We start from the raw sequence: 23,045 nt of genomic DNA on the forward strand, positions 1-23,045 counted from the left end.
TCTACTAATAAATACAAAAATTAGCTGGGTGTGGTGGCGTGTGCCTGTAGTCCCAGTCCCAGCTACTCCAGAGGCTGAGGCAGGAGAGTCGCTTGAACCAGGGAGGTGGAGGTTGAGCTGAGATGGTGTCACTGCACTCCAGCCCAGGACACAGAGTGAGACTCTATCTCAAAAAAAAAAAAAAAGCAAAGTGTGGAAATATGAATATATAAATGTATTTTTAAAACATTTTCAGGCCAGGCGCAGTGGCTCACGCCTGTAATCCCAGCACTTTGGGAGGCCAAGGCGGGTGGATCACAAGATCAAGAGATCGAGACCATCCTGGTCAACATGGTAAAACCCTGTCTCTACTAAAAATACAAAAAATTAGCTGGGCATGGTGGCGCGCGCCTGTAATCCCAGCCACTCAGGAGGCTGAGGCAGGAGAATTGCCTGAACCCAGGAGGCGGAGGTTGCAGTGAGCCGAGATCACGCCATTGCACTTCAGCCTGGGTAACAAGAGCAAAACTCTGTCTCAAAAAAAAAAAAAAAGAAAAAAAGAAAAAGAAAAAGGAAGAAGTCAAACTATCTGTATTTGTAGATGACATGATCCTATAAGTGGAAAACCCCAAATAGTCATAAAAACTACTATTGCTAATAAACAGTTTTAGCAACTTGCAGGGTGCCAAATCAACACATGAAAATGAGTTGCATTTCTATACACTAGTAATGGACAATTCAATTTACAGTAACATTTAAAAGAATAAAACATCTAGGAATAAATGTAACCAAGGAAATGAAGGACTTGTATATCACAACCATAAACATTGCTGAATGACATTAAGTGAGACCTAAACACATGGAAAGACATCCCATGTTCATAAATTGAAAGGCTTACCTTAGTAGATGATAGTACTACCCATAGCTACTTAGAGAGTCAAAGCAATCTCTATTATAATTCTAACTGCCTTTTTTTTTTTGCAGAAATGGGAAAGCCAATTCTCAAATTCATATGAATTTTTAAGAAACAGTGAATAGCCAGAACAATACTGAAAATAAAGAACAAAGTTGGAGGACTTACACTTTCTGATTTAAAGACTTAGTATAAAGCTACAGTAATCAAAACTGTAGTTCTGGCATAGGAATAAACATGTAGAAGAATGGAATACAATTGAGAGTCCAGGAATAAACCCATACACTATGGTCAGTTGATTTTCAACCGGAGTAACAAGACCATTCAATTGAGGAAAGACTGTCTCCTTAACAAATGTTGCTCAAAAAATCCACACACAAAAGAATGAGTTTTTTCCATTCTTATCTCATATAATATACAAAAATTAACTCAAATACTTGAGGGGATCGATACCCCATTTTCCATGATGTCATTATTATGCATTGCCTGCCTGTATCAAACATTTCATGTACCCCATAAATATATATACTTACTAGTGTATCCACACAAATTAAAAAATTTAAAAATTGGGCTGGGTGTGGTGGCTCATGCTTGTAATCCCAGCACTTAGGGAGGCTGAGGTGGGCAGATTGCTTGAGCCCCTGGGTTTGAGATCAGCCTGGGCAACGTGGTGAAACTCTGTCTCTACAAAAAATACAAAAATTAGCCAGGCATCCATCGTCTCAGTGGCCTTGCAAAGCAGGGCTCTCCATGGCAGTACCTCAGCATTGGGCAATGGCCCGCCCCCCCCCCGCCCCCTGGGGTTTATCTCCACGGTCCCTTGATTTCAGGAGTTGGGCAGGGCAGAGCCAGGCTGAGAAAAGCTGCAGTGGAGCTTCAGGGATGCCCAGGGCGATTCCCAAGGATCCCCATGATGCTTCAGGCCTGCTCAGATGCTGTGTGGGGGGACAGATTAAATGGTCTGCAGTTAGCCATGGATGAAATCACTGTGGGCTTGCTATCAGGAAGAATCGAAATGACAGTAAGTGCCCGCTTTCTCTTCCAGTGTCTAAGGAACAGTGGTCTGCATGTGGGAATGGCAACATCTACACAGAGGCTGTGCTGTGATTGGTGGAGATTTCTAACATATTGGCTGCAAATACTCAGAGAACCATAGGAGGAAAAGAAAGCTTCATTCCTGATTTAGAAAAACATGAGGAAAGAGTTCCTAGAGAGAGAAGACAAAGATAGTCTGTGTTGCAAAAGAAGCCCCAGGCTCAAGACTGGAAAACTGAATGTGCAACTTGCAAGGGAACTGCAGACAATGAGAATCGTGTCAGGACAAGTTGACAACGGGTCTCCGTGTAAAGTCCATCAAAGCAATTTGATGGAAACACTTTGTAGCAAGATGATGATGTTTTCTGTGAAAACAATAAAGTGACTAAGATCCAAAAAAAAAAAAAAAAAAAAAAATTAGCCAGGCATGGTGGCACAAGCCTATAGTCCCAGCTACTTGGGAGGCTGAGGTGGGAGGATCCCTTGAGTCCAGGAAGCAGAGATTTCAGTGAGCCAAGATTGTGCTACTGCAATCGAGTCTGGGAGCTGGAGAGAGACAAAAATAAAAAAAACAAAATATTTTAAAAAATTAACTCAAAATGTATCAGCAATCTGACTATAAGGGATAACACTATAAAACTCTTAGAAGTAAAGATATGGGAAATCTCATGACCTTGGATTTCACAATGGATTTTTAAATGTAATAGCAAAAGCATGGGCAAAAAAGAAAAAATAGATAAATTCAACTTCATGAAAACGGTGTTTCTGTGCATCAAAAGACATTATGAGAAAAGTAAAAAGGCAACTTGCAGAATGGTAGAAAATGTTTGCAAATCATAGAGAACTCTTACAACTCAACAGCAAAAAGACAAACAACCCATTTCAAAAATGAGCGAAAGGACTTGGATAGGCTTTCTCCAAAGAAGTGAGACGAATGGCCAGTAAGTACATGGAAAGATGCTTGATATCATTAGTCATTAGGGAAATGCATGGCAATAACTTTTAAACACCAGAAAATAGCAAGTGTTGATGAGGAAGTGACTCATGCTTTCTGACTTAAAAACTTAAATTGGGGGGAAAAGATCCAAGATGGCCGATCGCTAACATCCCGGGATTGCAGCTCTCAGGGAAGGCGCGGAGCACTAGAGGACGCCACACTTTCAGACAAATTCTGGTCGCTCACGGAGCAGGAGATCCCCCAGTGGAGGAAACACACGGGTGGCCAGCGCGACTCTCGTGGCCGGTGCAGCGGTTCCGCCGGCACCTTGGCGCAGCAGCTCTCGGAGCAAAGTAAACAGGTTCGGAGGACCGGCAGGGTCCCCAGCAGGACACCAGAGCCCGACAGCGGCTGTGACGGCACCTAGGCGCGGGAGCGCTCAGCGCAGAGTAAACAGGACCGGTTCCCCTTCTGACCGAGGTTTGGAGCCCCGGGAAGGCAGAGTCGCCTACTACCGACACAAGAAGGAAGCCCGACAGGAGAATCCTGGGCAGAAAAGCACCATCAGTTTTAACGCCGCTGCTCTGGCCCTGGGAACTAACAACCTGGACGTCCACTCAAGAGACCTAATCTGAAAGTTGGTAATTTCAAAGACGGCAGGAGGATAAATTTACAATGACGGGAAGAAACCAGCGTAAAAAAGCTGAGAATACTCAGAATCAGAACGCCTCTCCCTCTAAAGATGATCACAGTTCCACATCAACAATGGAACAAGGCTTGATGGAGAACGAGCGCATCCCAATGACAGAATCACTCTTCAAGGAATGGATAATAAGAAACTTCAGTGAGTTAAAAGACCATGTTGTAGCCCAACGTAAAGAAACTAGGAACTTTGAAAAAAGGTTTGATGAAATCCTGTTGAGAATAGACAACTTAGAGCGGAGTATGAGTGAATTAATGGAACTAAAGAATACAATACAGGAACTCCGAGAAGTATGCACAGGTTTAAACACTCGAATTGTTCAAGCAGAAGAAGGGATATCAGAGGTCAAAGTCCAACTTAATGAAATAAAACGTGAAGAAAAGATCAGAGAAAAAAGGATAAAAAGGAATGAGCAAAGTCTCCAAGAAATGTGGGACTATGTGAAAAGACCAAATTTACGTTTGATAGGTGTACCTGAATGCGACGGAGAGAATGAATCCAAGCTGGAAAATACCCTTCAGGATATTATTCAGGAAAATTTTCCTAAACTAGCAAAGCAGGTCAACATTCAACCCCAGGTAATACAGAGAACACCACAAAGATATTCCTCAAGAAGAGCAACCCCAAGGCACATAATCGTTAGATTCACCAGGGTTGAAACGAAGGAGAAGATACTAAGGGCAGCCAGAGAGAAAGGTCATGTTACCCACAAAGGCAAGCTTATCAGACTTACAGCAGATCTCTCAGCAGAAACTCTACAGGCCAGAAGAGAGTGGGGGCCAATATTCAACATCCTCAAAGAACAGAACCTTCAGCCCAGAATTTCATATCCAGCCAAACTAAGCTTCACAACTGAAGGAAAAATAAAATCTTTTATGAACAAGCAAGAACTCAGAGATTTTATTACCACCAGGCCTGCTTTACAAGAGCTTCTGAAAGAAGCATTACACACAGAAAGAAACAACCAGTATTAGCCTTTCTAAAAATACACCAAAAAGTAAAGAGCACCAACATAAAGAAGAATTTACACCAACGAATGGATAAAACAACCAGTCAACATCAAATGGCAGTAACCTTAAATTTAAATTGACTAAATCCCCCAATCAAAAGACACAGCCATAACCCAACGGCATTTTACATCCAGACCTGTTTCACATGCAAGGATACACAAAGACTCAAAACAAAGGGATGGAGAAAGATTTACCAACCAAATGGAGAGCAAAAATAAATAATAAATAAATAAAAAGCAGGAGTTGCAATTCTTGTATCGGATAAAATAGATTTTAAAGCAACAAAGATATAGTGGTAAAAGGATCAATGCAACAACAAGAGCTAACGATTCTAACACCCAGATACGAGACTTAGATTCAATGAGACAGAAAATTAATAAGGATATCAAGGACTCGAACTCAGATCCAGAACAAGTAAACTTAATAAATATTCATAGAGCTCTCCACTTCAAATACACAAAATATACATTCTTGTCAATACCACATCACACCTACCCATAAGTTTAAATGAAACATTGATTGGCCATTATTAATACTCAATTTTTTTCAAAATAAAGCAATATTTCCATTTACTCTCCCTCTTTCTCTTCCTCTTTCTTCCTCTCCTTTACTTATTTTTTTTTCTTTCCTTCTCTCAAAAAAAGAAATCAACTTGTAAACCTCTAGATCCAGGTCGGCAATGTCTCTCTCATTGCTTGATTTCCTTCCTTCCCTTCCCTCCCTCCCCCCCTCCCTCCCCGCTTCCTCCCTTCCTTCCTTCCTTCCTTCATCCCTTCCTTCCTCCCTACCGTCCTTCTTCCCTCCCTTCCTGCCTTCCCCCCCCAAAAAAAAAAACAAAAAAAACTTAAATTGGAATCCTTGCATATTGCTGGGATGAATGTAAAATGGTGCAGCCTTTGTGGAAAGCAGTGTGACAGTTCCTCACAAAGTTAAACCCGAATTATCATTTCACCCAGCAATTCCATTCCTGAGTATTTACCTGAAAGAATTAAAAACAGGGCTGAGTGTGATGGCTCAGACCTGTAATTCCAGCACTTGGGGAGGCTGAGGCAGGCAGATCACCTGAGGTCTGGAGTTCGAGACCAGCCTGACCAACATGGAGTAACCCCGTCTCTACTAAAGATACAAAATTAGCCATGTGTGGTGGTGCATGCCTGTAATCCCAGCTACTCAAGAGGCTGAGTCAGGAGAATCGCTTGAACCCAGGAGGCAGAAGTTGCAGTGAGCTGAGATCATGCCATTGCATTCCAGCCTGGGCAACAAGAGCCAGAATAAGTAAAACTATAGAAACAAACCAGATTGCTGGTTGTCAAGGGTTGTGGGAAGAGAGAATGGAGAGTAATCACTGAGTGGTTTCAGGGATTTCTGGAGTGATAACAATGTTTTAGAAATAGAGGTGAGGCTGGGTGCAGTGGCTCAAGCCTGTAATTTGAGCACTTTGGGAGGCCAAGATAGGCAGATCACTTGATATCAGGAGTTCAAGACCAGCCTGACCAACATGGTGAAACTTCATCTCTACTAAAAATACAAAAAAATTAACTGGATGTGTTGTCACACACCTGTAATCCCAGTTATTTAGGAGGCTGAGGCAGGCAAATTGCTTTAACTGGGGAGGCAGAGGTTTCAGTGAGTCAAAATCACACCACTACTACACTACAGCCTGGGCGACAGAACAAGACTCCATCTCAAAAGAATAAAAAAATAAATAGAGGTGGTGGTTGCTCAACACTGTAAATGCACTAAATGCCAGCAAATTGTTCACTTTAATATGGTTAATTTGGCAGGTTTTATGCCTGTAATCCCAGCACTTTCGGAGGCCAAAGTGGGTGGATCACCTGAGGTCTGGAGTTCAAGACCATCCTGGTCAACATGTTGAAATTCCTTCTCTACTAAAAATACAAAAAAAGTAGCTGGGCATGGTGACATGCGCCTGTAATCCCAGCTACTCCCGAGGCTGAGGCAGGGGAATCGCTTGAACCTGGGTGGTGGAGGTTGCAGTGAGCCAAGATCATGCCATTGCACTCCAGCCTGGGCAACAAGATCACAACTCCGTCTCAAAATAAATAAGTAAATAAATAACAAATAAAATGATTAACTTTATATGAATTTAAACTCAATAAAAATATAATTGTGTAGTTCTTGGATGATGTGATAGAATTTGGTGGTAAAATAAACTTGCTTATATATGTAAATGTATAAATAAAACTGTAAAACTTTTAGAAGAAAAACAGGAGAAAATCATCATGATCCGGTGTTAGCCATGACGCCAAAAGCAAGATCTATAAAAGAAAAATTGAGTGTCATTAAAATGAAAAATTTCTTCTCTGTGAAAGATGCCATGAAGAAAATGAAAAGTGCTGGGCACGGTGGCTCACATCTGTAATCCCAGCACTTCGGGAGGCCGAGGTGGGCAGGTCACTTGAGGTCAGGACTGTGAGACCAGCCTGGCCAACACAGTGAAACACCGTCTCCACTAAAAATATAAAAATTAGCCGGAGGTGATGGCACATACATGTGGTTTCAGCTACTTAGGAGGCTGAGTCAGAAGAATTGCTTGAACACAGGAGGCAGAGGTTGCAGTGAGTCAAGACTGCACCACTTTACTCTGATTTAAAAAAAGGAATCGGCCGGGTGCAGTGGCTCAAGCCTGTAATCCCAGCACTTTGGGAGGCCGAGGTGGGTGGATCATGAGGTCAAGAGATCAAGACCATCCTGGTCAACATGGTGAAACCCCATCTCTACTAAAAATACATAAAAAATTAGCTGGGCATAGTGGCGCATGCCTGTAATCCCAGCTACTCAGGAGGCTGAGGCAGGAGAATTGCCTGAACCCAGGAGGCAGAGGTTGCGGTGAGCCGAGATTGCACCATTGCACTCCAGCCTGGGTAACAAGAACGAAACTCCATCTCAAAAAAATAAAAAAAGGAATATTAGCCGGGCGCGGTGGCTCACACACACCTGTAATCCCAGCTCTTTGGGAGGCCGAGGCGGGCGGATCACCTGAGGTCAGGAGTTCCAGACCAGCCTGACCAATATGGTGAAACCCCGCCTTAAAAAAAAAAATTAAAATAAATAAATAAAAATAAAATTTTTTTAAAAAGGAATCTTTTGGCTGGAACTGACATCTTCCAGTAACACGAAGGGAAAGAGGAGAAGCACCAAACATATGTTCTCTAGACCTTTTAGAAAACATGGAGTTGTTCCTTTGGCCACATATATGCGAATCTGTATGAAAGGTGATATTGTAGACATCAGGGGAGTGGGTACTGTTCAAAAAGGAAGCCCCACAGTGTTTCCATGGCTAAACTGGAAGAGTCTACAATGTTACCCAACATGCTTGTATTGTTGTAAGCTTGGCATTGTTGTAAACAAACAAGTTAAGGGCAAGATTCTTGTCAAGAGAATTAATGTGGGTATTGAGCACATTAAGCACTCTCAGAATCGAGACAGCTTCCTGAAACACGTGAAGGAAAATGGTCAGAAAAAGAAAGAAGCCAAAGAGAAAGGCACCTTGGTTCAGCTGAAGTGCCAGCCTGCTCCACCCACAGCAGCACATGCTGTGAGAACCAATGGGAAGGAGCCTGAGCTGCTGGAATCTATTCCCTATGAATTCATGGCATAATAGGTGTTTAAAAAAAAAAAAAACACCTCTGGACTGTAAAAAAAAAAAAGAAAGAAATGAAAAGTAAATGAAGAGCTAAGCCACAGACTGGGAAAAATAATTTGCACAGTGTATATGTGATAAGAACTTGTATCCAGAATATATAAAGAATTCAACTCTGACTGGTCACAGTGGCGCATGCCTGTAATCCCAGTACTTCAGGAATCTGAGGCAGGAGGATCACTTGAGTCCAGGAATTGACCTTGTTTCTACAAAAAAATGAACAAAATTCGTCCAGGTGCGATGGCTCATGCCTGTAATCCCATCACTTTGGGAGGCTGAGGCCGGTGGATACCTGAGGTCAATTCAAAACCAGCCTGACAAACATGATGAAACCCTGTCTCTACTAAAAATACAAAAAAACTTAGCCGGGCTTGGTGGCACATGCCTGTGGTCCCGGCTACTTAGGAGGCTGAGATATGAGAATCACTTGCACCTGAGAGATGAAGGTTGCAGTGAGCTGAGATCGCCCCACTGCACTCCAGCCTGGGTGACAGAGTGAGACCATGGTGCATGCCTTTAGTCCCAGCTACTTGGGAGGCTGAGGTGAGGATAGCTTGAGGCAGGGAGGTCAAGGCTGCAGTGAGCTGAGATCGTGCCACTGCACTCCAGTCTGGGCAACAGAGTGAGACCTTTTTCAAGGAAAAAAGAAAAAGAAATCAACTCAGTAATAAGGTAAACAACAAACCCAATTAAAATATGTGAAAAATAGACATTTCACTAAAGAAGATATACAAATAACTATAAACTTATGAAAGATGCTCAACGTCAGTCAATTTGGAAAAGTAAATCCACATGGAGAAACACCACACACCCATCTGAATTGCTATAATGAAAAGAACTGTTGAGATTAGGCCAACTACCAAGAATTTCTATTCCATATACATTTGGGAACTGAGGAAATGCCCACTGCCTCAATGCCTCAGTGGACCTGTTCTGAGCTGGAGTGTAGCCAGAACTCCATTTATGATTGTTTATACCTAGTCCCTATATGCTCCTATTCCTTTTTTTTTTTGGAGTTTCACTCTGTCACCCAGGCTGGAGTGCACTGATGCAATCTCAGCGCACTGAAACCTCTGCTCCCAAGTTCAAGCCATTCTCCTGCCTCAGCCCCTTGAGTAACTGGGACTACAGGCACGCACCACCACCCTAGGCTAATTTTTGCATTTTTAGTAGAGATGGGGTTTCACCATATTGGTCAGGCTGGTCTCAAACTCCTGACCTTGTGATTTGCCCGCCTTGGCCTCCAAAAGTAATGGGACTACAGGTGTGAGCCACCTCACCCGGCCTTTTTTTTTTTTGAGAGAGCTTCTCACTTTGTGACCCAGGCTGGAGGCTCATATCTCACTTCAGCTGGGCCATGAAATCCTGGGTTTAAGTAGTCCTCCCACCTCAGCCTCCTGAGTAGCTGGAACTACTGGCATGCACCACCACACCTGGTCAATTTTTAAATTGATTTTAGAGATGGGTTTTTTCTATATTGCCTGGGCTGGTCTCCAACTCCTGGCCTCAAGTGATCTTCCTGCCCTTAGCTTCCCAAAGTGCTGAGATTACAGGTATGAGCCCAGCCTATACGTGCCTAATTCTAACAGGAGCCATGATTACACTTGGGATCTTAGGTTATTCACATCTACTAGGAGTCTGTATCTAACTGTCCTCAAGATGTTTAGTATTTTTTTTTTCCTGGTGTCCAGTTATCCAAGTAAATAGCCTTAGGTCTCTTTGAGGGAAGGCCTGAAGGTGTCATTACATGTTCGATTGCCGCCTGTTGCAGGGTTCTTCCTGCTGGAGTTGCAGGCGCTGCTTCAATCAGTGGGTTCTAGGTTCAAAACCCGACTCCGTGCCGGGCGTGGTGGCTCAAGCCTGTAATCCCAGCACTTTGGGAGGCCGAGGCGGGTGGATCACGAGGTCAAGAGATCGAGACCATCCTGGTCAACATGGTGAAACCCCGTCTCTACTAAAAATACAAAAAATTAGCTGGGCACGGTGGCGCGTGCCTGTAATCCCAGCTACTCGGGAGGCTGAGGCACGAGAATTGCCTGAACCCAGGAGGCGGAGGTTGCGGTGAGCCGAGATCGCGCCATTGCACTCCAGCCTGGGTAACAAGAGCAAAACTCCGTCTCAAAAAAAAAAAAAAAAAACAAAACCCGACTCCGTGTAGAAGCTGGGGGCCAGGCACGGTGACTCACGCCTGTAATCCCAGCATTTTGGGAGGCCGAGGTGGGCGGATCACAAGGTCAGGAGTTCGAGACCAGCCTGGCCAATATGGTGAAACCCCGTCTCCATTACCCGGGCATGGTGGCTCATGCCTCTAATTCTAGCTACTCAGGAGGCTGAGGCAGAATTGCTTAAACCCGGAAGGCGGAGGTTGCAGTGAGGAGAGCTCGTGCCACTGCACTCCAGTCCAGCCTGTATAATAGAGTCTCCATCTCAAAAAAAAAAAAAAAAAAAAAAAAGAAAGAAAGAAAGAAGAAAGAGAAAGAAAAGAAAGAAAGAAACTGGGCAAGGGAGAGTGACTTTTACTAGAGCAACTTCCCTCAGCTTCATCATCACCCATCCTTGATTTCTTTTGATGGTTCAATTTGAATAGCACTCTGTTGGCTAATGCAACTATTTCGCCTTTTGTTTATACCGAGGTTCTATTAACCATCTCCAGAAGTTTCTTCTATTCTGACCCTGTTAGCGCCGCTCCCACCGTGCGTCTCTGCGATATCGCGGCCCCTGTGCCCGCAGTTACGCGCTGCCACTTGTCCTCCGTAGCTCTGGAGTCCTGCCTGCCGGTTGCTCACTGGGCCACTTTACAAAGGCGGAAACAAGTTCAGGGAGGGTAAACAAGAAGGGTAACTAATTTTCCTGAGATCACACCGTCGGTAAATGATGGAGGCAGCATCGATCCCAGGCCGTTTGGCCCCAGACACCACACTTTAACACAATTCCCACAATTGCCTGGAAAATAAATAGAAATCAAACAGATGTTAACGAGGACCTTTGGGAAGTGTCCGGAGTTTGGGCAAGGGGTTTTCTGTTTCATGTTAGTCCACTGCCCTCATGTGGCCACGTCTTAAACTTCACCCTTGTTTGTTCCCAAACCGTAAAGACCCTCGCCGTTCTGGGAAACACAGCCCTACTGGCCTCGGACCGCAGGACAGAATCCTTACCCCTCCTGGGCCTACGCTGTGTTCTTTCCAAAATGGGATAATGGTAGCAGGTTGATGGAAATGATGAAATAAAATAATCCATCTAAATTTCTGGATCAAACGAAGTGTCCAATAAACATTAGCTGTGCTGCTGTAGTGCTCAGCCCTCTCTCAAAAGGGGGTGGCAACAGACACCCTCACACCTTTGCTGTAATGAGAGCACTGCAAAGAGAACTGCAAATATCAGGAATTCATCACAAGGCCACCCCCTTTTCAAGGCTGCTTGGAAAATGCTTTGCTAGACTAGCTTGGATCTTGCAGGCTTGACTGAGATCACAGTTGAGCAAATGTGTGGAAGAGGAGGAGATGAGGGAAGGCCTGGCTCAGTGTGCTCAGAGCTTCGATTCTGAGACTGTTCAGGAGGAAAAGTTCCTCACCAGGCAGTGCTCTGCTGCTTTTAAAGCTAGAAGGACATAACGATTTCTCCACAGTTGGGGTCATGGAAGTGTGTATTTTCCCTAAACCTTTTTCCCATGGACTGGTTATTGGAGCCTTTCACTTGAGACCTTGTGGTGCCTTCATGGACATTATTTCTGCTCATTGACACAGCCAGCAGGGACTCTTGCAGCAGGAGGGGCAGGCTCACAGTTAAGCAGCTGCTCCAACCGCACACTGCTGGCCTGGGCCTGACCTGGGGCTCGTCCCAGACCTGGAGTTTCCCAGGCGTGGCCCTGGTCACTAGAGAAGAGCCTCCCTGCCTCTTCGTGGATGTGGAGCCAATTCACCATGGCCAGTCACCAGCCTCACAGACTAGGGGCCGCCCTGCCCCTGCCACATCCCCACCACTGCCGAGGCCATCTCCGGCCGACTAACAAGCAGAAACTTCTCAGGATCTGCTGCCTCTTGTTCCAAGGAATTAGGCGAGCTTCTGTGTTGAGGACAGAAGAGGCAGCTGGAAGATCAGGAGTGGTTGAAGAAGGCCTGGGTGAGGTGCCAGGACTCAAATGTCCCTAAAGGGTGAGGACTGACAACCTTTGAAAACTCAGTGGCAGTTTTGGAGATGATGTTTAAATATAGCATAAAGACTGCCAGTTGAATTTCTAATCCTGAAGAAGAAACGTATATGTGGTCCCAGGCCAATGTTTCTAAAAGTCATCAAGTGACTTTATGTGTCCTACCCCCAAATTTCCCCAAAGATGACTGTCTAAATGCCCCCAAGAGAGACTTTGGTGTTCCTTGACTTCTCTGAATTGTTGTAGTAAAGATAAGGCAGAAATTTTGAAGAGATCAGAAAGAAAAAATTAGAACAAACCTTGTCTTTTCTAGAACTGTCTTCATTTTAATTTACTGTCATATCAGATAACATGCCAGATGGATTTTACTGCGTCTGACTTGAGTCAGACCAGCTGGGACAGGATCCTGCCTCCAGCAGTGGTGGGCCTCCGGAACATTTATTTCATCTCAGCATCAAGCATTCCAAAAGCAGCAGGGGCTAACAGGGCTGTAGAGATCACCCCTGCAGCTGTGGGGCTGGCCAGCCACACTTCCATAGATTGGCTGTAGGGAGACATCAAGCCACAGGGATTTGGACAGGTTGTTTCGTACACAGACAGCAAAAGCAAAATCAGCATGGCATGCCAGCTTCTTACTTCCAGTCCCACAGGACACCAGGCTGGAGGGTCGGGACACCAGATGGCAGGGACAGTGGGTCGCCCTGCTGTGCAGCAGCCAGCTCTCAACTGCAACGGAGCACTCTACAGACTTCGCAGGCGCCTGCAGATGTCGCTTGTGGGAGCACAGCGGGGAGAGAGGAGGAAAGCGCTGCGCTCAACAGAAACTAGAGAGATGGATGAGAAATGGCCTTGCAGCAGTCCCAAAAAGTTGGGGAGGCAGGTGAGGCTGCCCCCAAGGCAGTGATGCACAGGACCACCTAGCGCCCTTGCTCCCCGGAGTAGCATGGTATTCCACCAGGATGCAGGTCAGGTTGGCATTGAGCCCAGTGGAGATGGGCAGGGTTTCTGGGCCCCTGGCAGAGCTGGTCCCCAACACACACTTTCTTTTTCTTCTTCTTCTGTTTTTTTTCTTGAGATGGAGTTTCGCTCTTATTGCCCAGGCTGGAGTGCAATGGCGCGATCTTGGCTCACCACAACCTCTGCATCCCAGGTTCAAGCGATTCTCCTGCCTCAGCCTCCCGAGTAGCTGGGACTACAGGTATGCACCACAACACTGGCTAATTTTTTGTATTGTTAGTAGAGACGGGGTTTCACCATGTTGGTCAGGCTGGTTTCGAACTCCCAACCTCAGGCGATCCACCCGCCTCAGCCTCCCAAAGTGCTGGGATTACAGGCGTGAGCCACCTTGCCCTGCTGACACACACTTTTATCACCGGTAAAATAGGGATGGTAAGAATACCAACCACAGGTATGTTTAACTTTTTTTTGAGATAAACATTACATAAAATTCACCATTTTAATCATTTCAAAGTGTACAGTGTACTGGCTTTTGGTATATTCACAGTTATGCAGTCATCACCATTATCTAATTCTGGAACCTCTTCAACACTCCAGAAAGAAACCCAGTGCCCATGAGCTGCCACTCCACACTCTCTCCTTGCCCAGCCCCTGATAACCACGAATTCACTTTCTGTCTCCGTGGATTTGCCTATTCTGGGCATTTCATTTAAATGGAATCACATGCTCTGTGGCCTTTTGCGACTGGCTTTTTTCACTTACCACCTTTTCCAAGTTCATCCAAGTTGCCGCATGTGTGGGTACCTGGTTCTTTTTTATGGCCGCATAATAGTCCATTGTGTGGATCATGTTTGTTGATTCTTTCATCAGTCAATGCACATTTGGGTTGTTTCCACTTTTCAGCTATTATGAATGATGCTGTTCTGAGCCTGAATGTAGGAGGTTTTGTGTGAACATGTTTTCAATTCTCTTGGATATGCCTGGGAGTAGAATTGCTGTGTCACATGGTAATTCTATGCTTAATGTCTTGAAGAACTGCCAAATTGTTTTCCATAGGGACTGAGTATTTTATATTGGTATGCACTTTTGAAATAATAGAAAACATTCTTAACAGATACTGGCCCACACCATTCATTCTTTCATTCCACAAATATTTATGGAGCACTTACCGTGTGCCATGCCTTGTAGATGTGGAGATACAGTGGTAACTAATGGACAGTCCTGCCCTCAGAAAGCTGGCATCTCTGTGGATGTGTATAGGGGTGTGTGTGTGTGTGTGTGTGTGTGTGTGTGTGCGCGCATAATGTGTATATGGGGTAGGGAGGATGTCAGATGGTGATAAGAGTTATAGAGAAACAGGTCAGGACAGCGTCTCATGCCTATAATCCTAGCACTTTGAGAGGCCAAAATGAGTGGATCACCTGAGGTCAGGAGTTTGAGACTGGCCTGGCCAACATGGCAAGAACTCACCTCTACTAAAAATACAAAAAGTAGTTGGGCTTAGTGGTGTGTGCCTGTAATTCCAGCTACTTGGGAGGCTGAGGCAGGAGAACCATTGGTACCCTAAAGGCAGGGCTAGTGTAGGCCAGTCGGGCCTGGGATCCTGGTTTTTAGTTGGGTAGTCAGAGAAGGCTCACCAACAAAGAGAAGGAGGTGAGGGAATTTGGATCTTCCTAGAAAAGGGGACTGCAAAGGCAAAAGTCCCAGAGCTGCGGCATGCCCGAGGGACAGCAAGGTGGTCAGCGAGCCTGGGGGGAGGGAATAGAATAGCAGGGGATGAGCCCCGAAAAGGAACGAGAGCCATAGCATGTGGGCCCCAGGGGCTGTGGTGAGGATTCTGCCTCTCCTCTGAGTTGCAGAAGGATTGGAGGTGTGGTTCTGACAAGATCACCCAGCTGCTGGGCTGGGACAGGGAAGGGCAGGGGCAGGGATGCCACTTGGAGGCTATGGCAATGACCCCATGGGGTGATGATGGAGGCCTGACCAGTGGCAGCAGTGGAGATGGTGGGAAGGGGGCAGTTTCTGGAAAAGTGTGGAAATAGAGACAGCGGGATCTTCTGACAAAATGGATGTGAGGTGTGAGGAAAAGTAGAAAATGAACCCAAGCAACTGGGAAGCTGTGCTATTTAGTGAGCTGGGGACCTCTCTGCTTTATTCACTGGAAAAGCCCAAGTCCCTATAACAGTACCAGACACTTAGTAGATGTCCAGGAAACTGACTGAATAAATGAAAAGGTGGCAGGGTCCATAGTAAAGCCTCAGTTGATTTTTATTCTTCGATATTTATGGCCTCCTGACCTAGAATGAGAGCATCCTTCCCCAACTCTTGAACTCCTCAGATGAAACCTGAGCTTCCACGATTTTTACCAGGTCATTGACCCTCATGGAGTTTTGCCAGAGTGACTTAGAAGTATTTGAAGCAGGATGGTGCTAATTAAATCAATGTGCTCTGTTTACGTAGATGTTATGTCTTCCCTTTGCTTCTAAGCAAATCCCACGCTCTCTTTCCTTTCTTTCCCTTCTCCCTCCCTTTCCTTTCCTTCTGTTCCTTTCCTTTTCCTTCCTTCCTTCCTTCCTCCCTCCTTCCCTCCTTTCCCTTCCTTCCTTCCTTCCTTCCTTCCTTCCTTCCTTCCTTCCTTCCTTCCTTCCTTCCTTCCTTCCTTCCCTCTCTCCTTCCTTCCCTTCTTCCTTTCTTCCTTCCTTTCATCTGTCACCCAGGCTAGAGTGCAGTAATTTTGGCTCAATCTTGGCTCACTGCAAACTCCGCTTCCCAGGTTCAGGTGATTCTCATGCCTCAGCCTCCTGAGTAGCTGGTATTACAGGCACCCGCCAACACGCCCGGCTAATTTTTGGTACTTTTAGTGCAGACGGAGTTTGACCATGTTGGCCAGGGCTCGTCTTGAACTCCTGTCCTCAGGTGATCCGCTGGCCTTGGCCTCCTAGAGTGCTGGGATTACAGCTGTGAGTCACCACAGCTGGCCCAAATTCCACTTTCTTTTTGAGACAGAGTATCACTCTGTCTTCCAGGCTGGAGTCAGTGGTGTGATCTCGGCTCACTGCAACCTCCGCCTCCTAGGTTCAAGCGATTCTCCTGCCTCAGCCTCCAGAGTAGTGTGCCACCAGGCCCAGCCAATTTTCTTTGCATTTTTAGTAGAGATGGGCTTCACCGTATTGGCCACCTTTGGGCCCCTGTTGTGTTGGCTGCCTTCTTAGGCACCTGCCATTTGTTTTATGGTTACTTCATACCAGGCACTGTATTAGCACATTATTTAATACTGTTATGAGCTACATTTAACAACGAGACAATAGGCACACTATAAAGCTAATTAACTTGGCCAAGATCACACAGCTAGTAAGTGGTAGGGCCACAACTGAAACTTCTGTCTGTGCTTGTAACCACAGCACGTTACCTTCTCCCTGTTCTGAGTGGGTATTTACTTGTCAGGAATGTTTCCATGGGAACTCCTGCACCCAGAGAGCAACAGACCTTTCCAATTCTAAGCTCTAACCCCAGAATTCCATTCTCCTGGTTTTCCCTAAGTTCACCTCTAACCCAAGGTGATTTTGAGCCCCATCCACTGCCCTTGACACAAAAATTTGCTTATCCCCACCTTGAATTCCAAGTTCTAACATCTGATCAAGCAACGCCATTTCCCTTTTTCTTTCACAGGACAGGCAATGTCAGTAATCCAGGAAATTCTGCAGAATTGACCTACCAATTATTACCCATAATTATTACCCAATTCCCTGACGTAACAATTATTACCCATGACTTGCTTCCTAGTCCAAGCATGACCTGGGTACTTTTGAGGTGGGAGAGAGATCCCCAAGATGATTAGCTGAACTCTAATTTCTTTCTTTTTTTTTTTGAGATGAAGTCTCACTCTATTACCCAGGCTGGAGTGCAGTGGTACGATCTTGGCTCACTGCAACCTTTGCCCCCTGGATTCAAGAATTCTTTTGCCTCAACCTCCCGAGTAGCTGGGATTACAGGCAGCTGCCACCATGCCTGGCTAATTTGTTGTATTTCTAGTAGAGACAGGGGTTTCACCGCTTTGGCCAGGCTGGTCTTGAACTCCTGACCTCGTGATCCACCTGCCTCGGCCTCCCAAAGTGCTGGGATTACAGGCTCAAGCCACCGTGGCCTGCCTGAACCCTAATTTCTAATACAGAAAATTCACATCCATTCTTACCATTAATTTAATTTTTCCAACTACTCCTTTTTACAAACTTAATTCCATTCTTTCTCCCAACCAACATCTATTATGACTGGTTGCAGAATTTATAAGCATCTAAAAGCTATTTACAAACACTTCGTCAAATGCTGTCTTAAATTCTACTTGAAATGTCTTGTAACAATGTCTAAAATGTGTGCCTTACAACAGTATAAGATGTGAAAAATGCTATTTGTTGCAATCTTCACATTTTAGGATTAGTGGAGTAATTAACCAACTCACTGCAATCCTTGGCAGCCAGACTCTACTGGAGCTGAAGGCAGTTTGAAAGACAGCTGTGTCAAAAGAATGTGTTGCCCAGGACCGCTGGACAAGCACCTGTGAGTGGACACGGTGGGTTCTGGTTTTGTCAGGTGGACTTGTTTGGGGCTTTATAACCACAGAATGATGAACACTTGGAAAACACTATGAACGGATTAAAAGATTTATGAAAATAAGGCCCGGTGCAGTGGCTTATGCCTGTAATCCCAGCACTTTGGGAGGCCAAGGCGAGTGGATCACCTGAGGTCAAGAGATTGAGACCAGCCTGGCCAACATGGTGAAACCTTATCTCTACTAAAAATTAGCTGGGCGTGATGGTGCACCCCTGTAGTCCAAGCTACTTGGGAGGCCAAGACAGGAGAATTGCTTGAAACTGGGAGGCAGAAGTTTCAGTGAGCTGAAAGTTGCAGTGAACCGATACCGTGCCACTGCATGCGCTCCAGCCTGGTGACAGAGCAAGACTCTGTCTCAAAAGAAAACAAAAAACAAAAAACAAAAAACTAACAAACAAAAAACTGAAAAAAGAAAAAAAAGACATCAAAATATGCCAAAAGTGTTCTTAAAAAGATATAATCTGGCCAGGCATGGTGGCTCATGTCTGTGATCTCAGCACTTTGGAAGGCCAAGGTGGGCAAATAGATTGAGCCCAGGAATTCAAGACCAGGTTGGGCAAAATGGTGAAACCCCATCTCTACAAAAATACGCAGAAATTAGCTAGGCATGGTGGCTACTTGGGAGGCTGAGGTGGGAGGATCACTTGAGTTCAGGAGGTCTAGGCTGCAGTAAGCTAAGATTGTGCCACTGCACTTCAGCCTGGGAGACACAGTGAGTGTAGAAAAAAAAAAGATACAATCCACCCTTCTCCTCAGAACCCAGTGACTTAGGGGACAGCCCTAGAGCCCTAGGCTGAAGTGAAAGGCATTTGTTCAGGTAGATGCTAAAATGTAATTGTGACCAATCTCTTTTAAATCTGCCATTGGCTAGAGGCAGTTGGGTGTTCAAAATGGGGAAAAACCACCACCAAAAAGCCAACAGGAACTCTGAAGAGGAAAAAAAAATGGATAAGGAGCAAGTTTTGTCCCCTCTGGTCCCGAGTGGGTGGGGCTTATGTTCATGCTGAAGTTTAGGGGGCTCCTTCTCAAGTCCTTCTTCCTGGTCTTGCCCTGTGAAGCTGTAAATAGAATCAGTATTCTAGTCCTTTTCTGGAGTGAGGACAGAGGCCACACCTTCATCCCTCAGGCTCAGACACCACCAGCAACTTGGTAACTTGGGTGGTCCTGAAAATTCTGTAGGCAAATGGAACTGGAACTGCAGACGTCACTGGAAGCATTAATTACACACACACACACACACACACACACACACACACACACACGGAAACAAGAGAGGAGGCAGAGAGGGACAATAGAAGAAACAGGTTATTTCACAGGGCATTTAAAACTATAGAAATGAGGCCAGGTGCAGTGGCTTTCGCCTGTAATCCCAGCACTTTGGGAGGCCGAGCCAGGTGGATCACTAGAGGTCAGGAGTTTGAGACCAGGCTGGCCAACATGGTGAAACCTCATCTCTACTAAAAATACAAAGGCATGGTGGTATGCACCTGTAATCCTAGCTACTTGGAAGGCCAAGGCAGGAGAATCATTTGAACCCAGGAGGTGGAGGTTGCAGTGAGCTGAGATCATGCCACTGAACTCCATCCTGGGCAACAAGAGTGAAACTCCATCTCAAAGACAAAACAAAACAAAAACTATAGAAATGCCCCACAAAACAGCTGAAACACCAGTGCCACAGATGACCAAGTCTGTATTGAACATTACTTACAGTTTTTTTTTTTTTTTGAAACAGAGTTTCACTCTGTTGCCCAGGCTGGAGTGCAGTGGCATGATCTCGGCTCATTGCAACCTCTGCCTCCTGGGGTTCAAGCAATTCTCCTACCTCAGCCTCCCAAGTAGCTGGGATTACAAATGTGTGTCACCATGCCCAGCTAACTTTTGTATTTTTAGTAGAGACAGGCTTTCACTATGTTGGCCAGGCTGGTCTCGAATTCCTGACTTCAGGTGATCTACCCACTTTGGCCAATCCCAAAGCTCTGGGATTACAGGCAAGTGCTGGATTACAGGCATGAGCCACCGTGCCCGGCCAAACATTACTTACATCTTAAGATGACAATACTGAAGTCACACTTCACTATCCCAATTAATGCAATGGAAAGTGACATGCACAACACAGTTTATATATCCAAATCAAAAAACAGATGAGCTGGGTGGCAGGTGGTGATGTTATTAAAAAATAATCTATATCGGGCCGGGTGCGGTGACTCAAGCCTGTAATCCCAGCACTTTGGGAGGCTGAGGCGGGATCACAAGGTCAAGAGATCGAGACCATCCTGGTCAACATGGTGAAACCCCGTCTCTACTAAAAATACAAAAAATTAGCTGGGCATGGTGGCGCCTGCCTGTAATCCCAGCTACTCAGGAGGCTGAGGCAGTAGAATTCCCTGAACCCCGGAGGCGGAGGTTGCAGTGAGCCGAGATCGCGCCATTGCACTCCAGCCTGGGTAACAAGAGCGAAACTCCGTCTCAAAAAAAAAAACAAAAAACAAAAAACAAAACTATATCAAGACTTCAGTACAAATTAGTCTGGGAGCCTGGTACAATATGCAATTTACTCTAAAGTACTATATCACCAGTGTTATATTTTCCAAGGTAAGTTTGAATCCTGAGTGGTCAGCACACAGAGTGGCTGCTATCCGATGGGGCAATTCAACACACTGTTAATTAGCATACTGCATATTTAAAAATGGGTTTTTATGAGGAAATTAGGTGACTTGTTAATTGTCATGAGAAGTTCTTGTGGGCAAAATTAAATGCATTCAAGGTTGGCCAGAATAGCTTACTTGACTAGGGTGTAAGAATCCACAAACTCTCCCTTAGTCCCTAGGGACAGCGGCAGAGGCCTGTGTCTGCTAGTCCAATCCACTTGCCAACTCAGGAGTATTACAGAATCTTACCTCAGTAATATTGCTGCATCTACCTCAAGAAAACCTTATATACAGGGTGTGGTTAGAATATCTACAAAGAGAGAGAGAGCTGGGACTCCATCCAGCTTACAGAAGAGGTTGCTTCTGGGCTGGCTTCACTATTAAATTAATATTGATCTCTCATGTGTGAGGCAGATTCTAAACGCTTTCATTCTAATTTGATAGATTTAAGGGGGCAGGCAGCTCACTCACCAGCTCAGATTGGTCACGTGATTGAGCAAAGGCAACAGGCTCAGTGACCTTTGAAAATATTTCAATTGTGTAAGGTAGAAATGCTCTTTTAGAAAATTCTTAAAGGGGAGGTCTGTAAAAATCCCACTTAAATAATCACATCTAAATAATGCTTAGACAAAGCTTCATACCTCCTGGGAACTCAAAATACATGGATGAGAGAGACAGCAGGGAACCGATGGTTTATGTAGACAGAGAGGCCAACGTTCTATAGGCTACACGAGTCGTCTGCCAAGGACACAGTCAGATGCTGGGGTCCCTTTGGTTAAGGCCTCCTTGAAGAGAAACACCATTGTCTAGTCCTGTGGAAAGCAGCCCCGGGCTGTGCACTTGCGGACCACATGGGCTTTCAAATCAAGCATGTGCAGCACTATTCCATACCTGGGCACTATCTAGCTGTACAGCAAGGAAAGTTACCTGGGACAGTCAGACTTAAGGATTCTCTTTAATTGATCTCTTTGGTTGCTGTAAAGTTAACTTACTGAAGTTCACTTGAGGACTTGAGAACATTCTCCTTTGTGATGTGAGGAACCCGTGTTAGGCATTACCCACCTGATAGCAACTAAAATGTGATGTGCATTTGAGGTTCAGGATCAACTTCTCTGGGATGAAACATCTTTCAAAACTTGAATTTGTTAAGTCAAGGAAGTGGTAACAAACAAGTCACATCTTATTCGAGCTCTGCTGCAGGGTTCCTTAAATAATGAATGTATGCATTTATAGAACACCGTTTGACAGAGATGGGTTGAAAAACTACAGAAACCAAGAGGCAAGAGTACCAATTAGAAACAAACATTGCGTAAGCATGGTTGAAACTGACGAGCACAAGGAATTAGATTTTTATACTATTCTGAAAAACAGTCACTTGAATTTGGCTTTGGAATACTGCAATGACTTACTACTCAGACACAGCCACGTTTAATACCACACAATTTCATGACACTGTTACAACCTGACAGTCTGCAGCCTGCTGCTCCATCCTGCACCCCAACCCTAACCTCTACCTACTCCAGGCCGGACAAAGGGCTTGTTATCGCTGAGGCTGAAATGAGAGAGCCTCCTCCCCAGCCTCTTCCCTTCCCCCTGCCCACCCAATCACACCTCCAATCTCAAGGAGAGAACTGTTTTAGTGTCTAGTTGAGCTTTAGAAAGAGCACAGATAACCATTACCTTTTGCCAGCATGAACACCAACTTTTCCATATATTTCTGGGAAAATTTCATACCTACTGTTTTATAAGATGGAGTCTTGCACTGTCGCCCTGGCTGGAATGCAGTGGCATGATCTCGGCTCATTGCAACCTCTGCCTCCTGGGTTCAAATGATTCTCTTGCCTCAGCCTCTGGAGTAGGTGAATTACAGGCATGCGCCAGCACGCCCAGGTAATTTTTTTGTATTTTTTAGTAGGCTTTCACTATGTTGGCCAGGCTGTTCTTGAACTCACAACCTCGTGATCTGCCTGCTTCGGCCTCCCAAAGCGCTGGAATTACAGGTGTGAACCACCATGAGCAGCTGTGTTTTAATTTTTACTGCACATGAAACCAATATTGCATGTGTCCCTTAAATTGCGCATGCAAATAAGAACAGGCATGTCATTTATAGTAAACGTTGCTGCAGGGCTTCTCTACAAATCTAATGTTAAAGAGTTTTTAGCACCAATTCCTCCATCACCCTGGTTTTTATATATGCCTGTATCATTAAGCCATGTTAGACCCCTCTTACAGTAGTCTTAATACTGGTACTGATCACTGAGTTACAGGAATCCCATTGAAAAGATCCCAAAAGATCTCCAGCTGCCTGCTACCATCTCTGTCTACTGTTCTCCTGCCCCTCATCCCACTTTCTTATTTGTCCTTAACTAGAGTTCTGAACTATTGACATGTGTGCTTATCCCAACAGCCATGTAAAATATAGTATTTGCTGTTGAGGGGCCTAG

This window comes from Callithrix jacchus, chromosome 14, assembly GCF_049354715.1.
Source record: "Callithrix jacchus isolate 240 chromosome 14, calJac240_pri, whole genome shotgun sequence".
NCBI classification, from domain to species: Eukaryota; Metazoa; Chordata; class Mammalia; order Primates; family Cebidae; genus Callithrix; species Callithrix jacchus.